The sequence below is a fragment of the Pygoscelis adeliae genome, unplaced genomic scaffold, assembly GCF_000699105.1.
Source record: "Pygoscelis adeliae isolate BGI_AS28 unplaced genomic scaffold, ASM69910v1 Scaffold99, whole genome shotgun sequence".
Classification (NCBI taxonomy): Eukaryota; Metazoa; Chordata; class Aves; order Sphenisciformes; family Spheniscidae; genus Pygoscelis; species Pygoscelis adeliae.
Window position 1 is genome coordinate 401,666 of NW_008825493.1, and position 9,760 is coordinate 411,425.

General features: G+C 39.6%; 1 protein-coding gene across 1 annotated transcript in view; it reads right to left on the reverse strand.

Moving 5' to 3' along the window:
* TMEM108 (transmembrane protein 108) overlaps positions 1-9,113 on the reverse strand; it is a 170,862-nt gene extending 161,749 nt beyond the window's left edge. The window contains exon 1 of the mRNA XM_009331246.1: positions 9,045-9,113. The gene's annotated coding sequence lies outside the window, so the exon portion shown is untranslated. The remainder of the gene's footprint in view (positions 1-9,044) is intronic.
* Between the last annotated feature and the right edge of the window lie 647 nt (positions 9,114-9,760).

Below are 9,760 nucleotides of genomic sequence, written 5' to 3' on the forward strand. Positions count from 1 at the left end.
TTCCTGTTGTCATAGCGTTAAGACCTTGGAAGGAGGATATATGGTTGTGATGGGGCTGGCTTCCATGATTTTACGCAACACCATACTTCCAGTCATAAATAGCTGCACTAATTACAATATAACTACTCACAGAGCACTGCCGAGCATTAAGTCAGATACTGCCTCAAAAGGGTATTGTGAAGTTTAATTAATGCACACAAAATACTTGGAAAGCCTGACACTAGTTTGCTGCATCACTGCAAGGTAGTATGCCTCAGCTGCAGAGCACTGTTACGGGTAGTTTGAAGAAAAATAGCAAATGATCCCCTTGTTGCAATAGATCCGAGTATTTGCCATAACCCACTAATGCATTTACTATCAGACAGGGAAAACGAAGGCAATTCAGTACAACGTGAGGTTAAACTGGAGATAAAAAGCATTGAAAAAAATCTGTGGAAAAATTTTCACAGCTACCCTTCCTGCAATGTTTCAGTGAGTTATCCTCTTCTCACATAAAAACTTCTTAATTACAGTCTTTGAATATCCCCAGTGGATAGTTATCCATGTCAGATTTCAGGATATTAGATTAAACAAAGAGCTTATGCTACTTGTGCAGAGTGTGAAAATTATCTTCCCACCCCTTCAATGCCTTCCCCAGCTCTCTCTCCCAAGCTCCTGCCTCAGAACCAAACTCCAATGGCTGTGCTATCAGATTGAGCGCTAGACTGGTTTTGTACTATTAGTTGCTGATTTCTAAAATCACCTTTCCTTTTAAGAAAAAGTTACCGCTGGCAGCCATGTATCCAAACCTAATTCTTAGGGAACCCTGCTGGTACACTGTACCCTATGGTTCTTGAAAACTAAACACACATTTTGGGAAGTAGCCAATTATTTATTTCTAATCTTCAATATAAACCCCTACTCCTTTGATATTCTAACACTTTGTACTTTTCATACATAACAACTTTCATCTACAAATCTTTAAGCACTTCCCAAACATATCTCTGTGCGACACCACACCTTCCATAGGAAATAGACCATTATAGACAAAGTGTCAGATTTTAAGATGTCTTGCCATATTTGATATTGATGTGGATAGGTCCTAATGGTAGCCTTCAAATCAGTCAAGGCTAGCTGCCAAACCCTTCTGATAATTACACTGAGCAACAACCTCAGTGTTTGGGTTTTTTTAAAGATCCTAAAAGCTTTTAAAATTTGTTCATTTACTAGCCTGTTACACAGGAAACTTGACAGCAGCAGCGGAACCATTCTCCTCACCTGCATTCTGTTACTCCTTTCACTATGAAGAATTACAAGATCTTAAAAAATGGATCTTTGATACGAACACCAATTTCTCTTGGGGAACTACATTTGTTTAAAACACGTTTTTCCACATTCCTCTCTGCTCCACTGGAACAGATGCACACCTTAGATGAGACTGTGCCTCTGATACCTGAAGTGGTTAGACTTTTTTTGCAGTTCTTTGGGGAAAGATCTGCAGGAAAATAGGCAGAACAGCTTCCTCTATACCTGGACACTTCCACTGATCAGTGCAGACAGTCTTCATACTTGAAAGCAAACACCCCAGGGAAATTTTTAAGGAACATGCCCCTAATAGGTTTCATCACATCACTTTCCCATGCCTTTTCTACTTGTGCAGGGGAAAATCACAATGCTTCTTTCCCAGGAGCTCCTTAAGTGAAGAGAGAAAGAAGGGCTATTTCATTAGGACTGCTTTGCTCAGATGTGCCATGTGTACAGTACATGCCTCAGGTCATTCTATTTTGGTCTTTTACTCCCGAGGTTACTTTAAAATAAGTGGTGCCACTTACATCAGAGATAAATCAGGCATTAGGATTTCTCAACCTATTGCTGGATGAGCTATTGAAAATTACTACCTCCACTTCTTGCCAAAATTTCTTTAACAAGTTCCAAATTTCCTTTACTCCTCCAAGCCTGGAAGTCAGGTGTCCTGCAACTTGAATCATGAGAGCAGCAACATTAAATTAGAAAAGATGCTGGATGGAACAAGACTGGAAACTCTTAAGAGATACCCAGCAGAAAGTCACTGGGAAGTTATGCAGAAGTGTGTGAAGAACACAAAGCACTGTTTTCATTTATATACGTATAATTGAAGCATGATGTTACACGTGCCTGTCTAATAAGTTTAGCACAAGAGAATAGGAATGCTAGCATAATTTCCTTGTAGATGAAGAGACACCATGTAAATCTATTTGATCTGAAATTAGATAAGACAATAAAATGCTAACTACCAGCATGAAAATGTGTTTGATTTTTTTGTGACTGAGAAGCAGGATGTTTCTACTTCTCTACAGAGCAAAAGTTCAAGGGATGAACACAGTCCCAAGAGAGAAACACAAAGATCATCCCACTTAGTGTAAAGCTGAACAAAAACAGATTGATCACCCGTAATCAGACAGCTAAAATTAACCTGGAAAGGTGCAGTAAGATGAAGGAAGAATTTCAACAGGCTAAGGGGAAGGGTGGAAGATGTCAAATTCTCCAAAACGGGAAAATTAAGGCAAGACATAAAAACATGGAGTTTGAAAGATGAAGAAAGATGTAAGCTACTGCTGAGAAACAGAAAACTGAAGAATACGGTATTATTAAATTGCCAAAGAAAGTCCAAAATAAGAGTAGTGTGGTGGTTCCTGCCAATTGGTACCTGACAACCTCCATTCTGAAAGCTATTAGGTTGTGTGACAGAATCAGGAAATAAAGTGAACGATGTGTGCCTAAGACAACAGCATGTTAAGAGAGATTTACTCAAGGACATGAAGATTACATCTGAAAAGAGGAAGCAACAATTGCAAATTAATAAGCCTGTCGTGACGGGTAAAACATCCTTCAATTTAAAGAAAAGCTCTGAGAATAAGATTTTACATGCACCATTTTTGGTGAACAGTTGCCTCTCCCATAAGATAACACAAGAACAGCTAACAGACCAAATCAGAAAGACGAACAGTACAAGGTGACTCTCTGAAGTCATTCTTAGCTTTGAAAGTCTCTTCTGGAGAATGGTGTGGAAAAGAAAAAAAGACCCAGCATAAAAGGCAGAGTAGCTAAACCACCTGAAGTTTATAGACAATAAACCCTACCTCCAGAATTTGACTAAGCTGAGCAAGCAAAGCCAGCAGTGGATGCAGCTAAATGAGCAAAAAGTACAATTCTTCAGAACATTCTGAAGAAGGACTGGGACAAAGAATGTAACTTTCAAAAAAGCACCAGACAATCTCTTCTTTGAACAGCTACGAAAGAAAGCAAGAATTATGACACTGATATAATCAAAAGACAACCCCAGCAGAGGATTTAGGATATTAAATGCTTGTTTGGTAGTTCACTAGGATGCCTAGACAAAGCTGCCTGCTGATTACGTTGTTCAAACTAGACCAAAGTCATAATAACAGTGCTCTGCATTTTGAACAATCTGGATCTTCAGCAACTGTACATGCATTTTTCCCCTCATTTTGTTCCCAAAGTCAAATGAAGCTAGTGCTATTACCCCATTTAACCAAAGGATAGATTTAAGGTGGATAAATTGGGGTTTTTTGCATAGCTTTAGCCAAATTACCTAATCAGATCTTGTGGGTAAGACCATGCTCAGCCCACCTTTGTCTCACTTCCTAGCAAAAGAAATCACCATTCCTTCTTCTGACATAGTGTATCATAGATATCATTTTCCCATGCCTTTTAAATACACATTTAGAAAGATGCCAACAATTTAAATTTAGATCCCACACTGAAATGCATGAAAACATGCTTTTACAGAACATTGAGACGTCAAAAATCTTTCCCCGCTTTTTAAGCACTTTGATTCAGCACTCAGCTAGCTCTTTGCAGCTATAAACAACTCCAACTACGTGCAAAAGAGGATGCTGGCTTTCACTTGTGAAACTTCACATGATCTGCTTCTGCCTTGCTACTCACGAGCATTCCTTTGACTTCTTAGCACTGCTGTTGGCATGCTAAATACCGAAAAACACTTGTTTAAAAAAGAATTTTACTTTGCATTTGCTTTTACAAAGGCTTGTTTTTAAGCAGTATACATCTAACTAAATCTAAGCAATTAGCACATACATGTAAGGAGGAATAAAGAACGGTGAAAACAGAAACAAAAAAGGAAAGGTTATATCACAAATAGAGCTTTAAAAATGCACTTTTAGTAATCTAACGTGTAATTAACAGCACAGATACCAAAATGAATACACAAGTCACACTGTATACATTTGTAACGTTTTGTATACTGAGTTAATTCCCAGTATGAGGATCCTTATTTAGAGGGACCTCTTTACCACAACAAGGTGATGCTGTCTCAGCTGCAACCTCACCTTTGCAGACAGATTAGAGTGTAAAAGTTCAGTTTGGCCTCTTTCTTGTAAGAAGCTGAACTCCAAAACTGAGTCTCTCCTGAATTTCTGTAGTTTTCTGTACTCCATTTACTATTTTCGGTTCTCTTCCTGAACAGCAAATAGTTGAAACGAAGTGTGACCTTTTTACTCACTTTAAATCTGACCTAGAAACACACAGCTAAAATTCAACAGACTGATCCTTAATCTAACTGAGGCATAGGAGTGGTATGGCCTACTCATTCTGCAGAAAGGTCACACACTGGTGTAAGAGTATTGAGTGAATAGCCAGGTCTGGTGCTTGGTTTTAGAAGTGGAATTTAGTTCTCTGTTTTGCATGATCCCGGGCTAATCTCAGTGGCCATCTGGGTGGGTGGGTGGAATAAGGGCATTTCCCCACCTCACATAGCTGATACGAGGTTGTCCTCAAAACCATGACTCGTTATGAGGCTAAATAAGTAGCCATCTAAAAGTGTCCCAGCTTTTGTTTCTATGTTTGGCAAGAAACCAGAGGAAGCACTATGCATCCTGCATAACCAGGTACCCACTTCTTTCTTTTTGCCAGTACTCACAGACCCTCTTACATTAGTCTCATTGCAAGTTTACCTTTATATCAGATTTCCTGCAGAAACAAATTAAAAACAGAGTTGTAACAATTCCCACTCGGTAACCCCCCAAAAAAAACCCTAGAAAAATGCATTGGTTTTGATTGTGAAGACTCTGATCTCGCTCCATACCATTTTCCTTTCAATGGGTTTTAAATATAATATTCCGTGACTAGTGTCCAATGTTAGTGGTAACAAATGGAGGCAAGCACAAACACACCTTATTGTTAGTTGGCTCTGTTGTTACTTCTATATCTTAATGTCTTCTTTGGGAGGGCTAACTTCTGAAGCTAACTCCTTCAGGATTTAGCTCATAAAGGATCAATGACTTCTAGCATGCTCTCGAGTAGCGACAGGGGAAAAACCTTGGATTGCTACCTGCTATCTCATCTTTTTACTTCAGGCAGCACTGGGAAACACTGCGAAGCAGAACTTACCATTGGGGACAAGGGATCAAAAGGGCTGAAATTAGAAAAGACAGTTTGGCTGCTTTCAGTTCAAGTGGAAGTATTATGAAAAAGTGTTTCGAATTATGCCACACAGGGCAAGTGTCACTGCAGTTAGAACTTACTGTGCCAGCAAATGTCAGGACAAATTACACTGCAGGACTGGCAAGCTGTATGCCACCTTCGCTTCCAAAAGGGAAAGGCTTCCCCCCACTGCCAAGAAGCTGCTCCCATTTCCGAGTTGATTTAAATCAAACTGCTCTTATTCAAATCAAAACAGCATGGAAGGAGTATTATAGTGACATTATAGGCAATTCTTCGGATCCCTCCCTACTTGCAGGGATGAAATGCTTTGATTCTCCACCACCTTAAAACACAATCACCTCAAGGCTACAGAGTTGCACATGTAAATGTCTGCCTGCAAGTTCTTGAAGCCACTGCTTACCATGCTGATGAAAAATGTCTCACTGTCCCCTGTGCTCCTGGGTCTGTACCCATCTAATCTTTGTTGCCTCTTTGATCATATGCTCTTTGCAGAAAGGTGCATTTGCAATTTATGCTGCACCCGGCATGGTACCCGGCACAACTGAGGCCTTGTCAATGCCTGGGGTCCCTCAGCACTATAGTAAAAGTGAATAATAGGAACATCAAATTCAGTGCACCAGAAAGGAGAAAGACAGAACTAAGTCATAAGCAAAATCAGTTTATTTTATTTAACTGTAAGGAAATCTTTCACTGAACTGTGAACTCCTAGCAAAATGAACTGGTTTTGATTCAGGTATCCCGAAATAATTGAAATACTTATTTTCAAACAAGTTACCAGTGCTTCAATACAGAGAACAAACACATCTTTATGTTCTGCAGAGAGAAAAAAAAACCCAACCAAGAGCTACAAAACATTTTGTTGAGCTGAAGGAAATTTTTATTCAGTTTTGAACTCTTCTAATACATGACTTCCCATAAGTTTTCAGGTGCTTCTTCTTCAGGCTTTCATTTAAAACTTAGATTGCTGAAAAAAATTAACTGAACTCGCATAGCTTCTGTTAATATCAGAATATCTGTGTTGGGTATAAACCAGAAGGTAGTCTGTTCCTTCACTTCCTAAGCTTTGTTTGATGTTTCAATCATTTCTCAGCCAAAAAAGGATAAACACACCTAGAAGGCTATCAAGAATAATGCCCACAAATAAAGGCCAATATAAAAGTCCAGGGATTCAAGGTCTGGCTTTGATTTAAGCCACTATTACCTCCAGTTATTATTCTATCCTACAGCTGCAGGCTGTCATCCCAAATAGAAGAGTCATTATAGTAGACCATCTCAGGTGCTTTAAAGCAGAGAGCACACAGCACTGAAAGAGCAATGAAGTTTTAAGTGAAGACCGAGACAGTACACAGAAGTAGCTGGCTTGCAAGCTCACATTTCCACATAACAACTCTGCAGGTATGACAGCCTTTGGCAAATGAAAACTAACAAAGCAGCTCTGGGGCTCTAACAACATTTTTGCTGTGAATAAGTGCCTATAAATCCAGTTAACTAAGACACTGCAGACGCTCTGACCCTGTACATTTTTCTTAGGCACTAGTACGAGTTCTTTTTCAGAAAGGACTCAGTTTATGTGCAACTCTGTCTGCCATTGACTCGTGCTCTGAATGGCTGGACTTGAGCTACGTCTGTGTAAGCAGAATTTGCCTCCATGTATTCGTTCTCTATCCCCAGAATGGCTGCTGCAAGAATGCAAATCCTATTTGGAAGGATTACTTGCCATGCAACAGCCAGAGGCCCTGTCCAAAGCTGAGTTCCCTCCCATGCCAAGAAGCACAAACTCAGAAGCTCGAATTCAGAGAAGGACATGATTAAAGCAGGCAAGGTGGCAACACAAAATGGTATTCTCATTTCGCATATGTGGAACCAAAGCTGTCATTCCCCTCTCCCCCATTATATTAGGAATTTGCACTAAAGCTAGGGTTTTCATAAAATGCGAGTGTAAAGATGTTCAAACAAGAAAGCACAGACCAGGCCAGCATTTATACTTATGGAAGCTGGCAATAACTGGTGGCAACACAAATTCCACTGGAGCACTTGTGTGTGGACACCAGGGGTCACACAAGCATCTGGGAGGGGAAATAAAACTCTTTAGAGAAGTGTCTGCTATCTAGACCAGATCTTACAGGTTTTTATGGACTATGTACACTCCTCCATAACAACAATTACGGAAAATTACTGGAATGTCCCAAGTACTCAAGAGTTTGAAGGTGTTTTTCCTTGTAAGTTGTGTTTGCTATTCCTTATCTTTGCATTTTCTAAATACTTCACACATTTCATTCCTGTTATTTCAGCATACAAGGGAACACCTCCTGTTTCTATAGGATGCAGTGCCACAGTCTGTTACATTCCCCACCTTAGGAAGAGGATCTCTTCAATTTAGTTCTTACACTCCTCTCATTCTTCGTTTGTGAATCTCATGCTTGTGAAAATGGCAGACTGCTAACACTGGACACTGGTGGCCAGTATTTTCGTACAGAATGGAAGCAATGGCAGTGCACTGCCCCAGCACAGACGGTTCCCTCATCATTTAACACTGGCTGGTGAAAATGGAGAAATGGAGTGTCACACTGACTTCAGCTGAAAGTCCTCTCTGGGTCAAAGCAGACACCAGCTAAGACCAGTTGTAGCTGCCCCTTTTTGCAACTGCACAGCTGCCTGATTTGAGCTCCTGAGTAACACAGAGCTGGTGGTGTGGTTTTCAATTTGCTCTGTAGCAATCTTGTGTTGATCAGAATTGTTAGAATATGAAGAAGTCCCACATAGCCATCCCCCAGCCATGTAGAACTACATCATCTTAGAAATGAGAAATTTTACTTTAAAATTAGTTTACTTCATGTCTTTCTCAAGTGTTTCTACCAGTTCCAAATAAGTTTTGAAAAATCTGTGTTTTGTACCTTCCCTGAAAACAACTCCGTAAAGGAAGCATTCAGAATAAGTGACAGTATAGCCAGGCATCAGGCAAAAGATGCCAAGAAAATGTATCAAGCTCTCCACCACCCTCAGCTTAGAGCAATATGTAATTAATTTTTATTGGAATAGATAGAAAAAAAGAAAAATGCAGCAGTTTTTGTAAACAAACCATAAAACAATCCTGAAAGTGAAAGAACACTAAGACTGTACAAAGAAAATGGCATAACTTGCATCTCCAGTTAGAGACATTTTCTGGCATCCAGTTTAGAGACGTTTTCTCCTGATTAGATCCTGCACTAAGAAGTACAGGTTTCAAGTCTACTTCAATCTACAGCAATTAATAAGCACATAAAAAAAAGATGCCTTAGGTGAGTGGGAAGGTCTCCTATTAGCACATTCTAAAAAAAGACAGCCTGTAGGGCTATCTGAACAGGTACTTTACATAATAAAACTTTGAATTTTACAGGCCCTGAGGATTCACATTTGTCATTGGCTTTTGAAAGTTGCGGCCTTTTCAGGACTGAATATAGTCCAGTTATACATTAACTGTAGGCCACAGTTATTAGCAGTGAGCCACTAGACTGAACAAGCTTTGGAGAACACCTCCATTGCCATCTTGGGCAGTGCCACAAAAGAGAGCTGCACTGCACTGAAGAGAAACAAACCAGCAGAAAAATCCTTCTGTGTCTTACCTTGTAATGGGAAGAGCAGATGCCTTCAAACATATCTATATCCATACAGTCCATTGGTTTGGATCTTCCTGGTAATAGCAACTCTTCAGCTTCTTGTTTTCTTATTTTTAATCTGCCAGCTGGTGCAACCTGTAAATTTACAGAAGTGGTTGTGTTATTCCAACATGTTTATTCATCTCATTCTAAAAGGCATTCAATTTAAATATATGGCTCAGTGCCATGCGGCTCCTATTGCTCTCCAGAGCTTTCAGACTAATGCAGAACATTGTGGTCTCTAATCCATGTTATTGGTTTTTGGGAATGTAAGTAGAGGACTCTTTAGGATTTCTTTGCAGACTTTCCAGAACATCACATTCCATAGGTGTGTATCATACGTATTTGAGAACATGCTCCTACCTTATGAAATTCAAACACTTTACTGTACAAAAAAGTGGCATAACTGGCATCTCTGAATTGTCAATTTCTTTGTCAATTTATCTGTTACAGGTTGATTCTTGTGGAAAGGAACTAAGTTACATTTAAATACTAGTTCAGGAATAGGAATGCTACTAATTTGAGAAACTGGAGGTTGGCAGAGTCGCCGAGATTTATGTTCAGCAATTAAAGTAACAAAAAAGAAAAAATGCCTTCCAAAAAAGTAACTTTGAACACTGTTCAAAGTTTTTCGGGAGCAGAGTGAATTAGTGGGACAGTAGGAAAATTCAGTCAGAGGGATT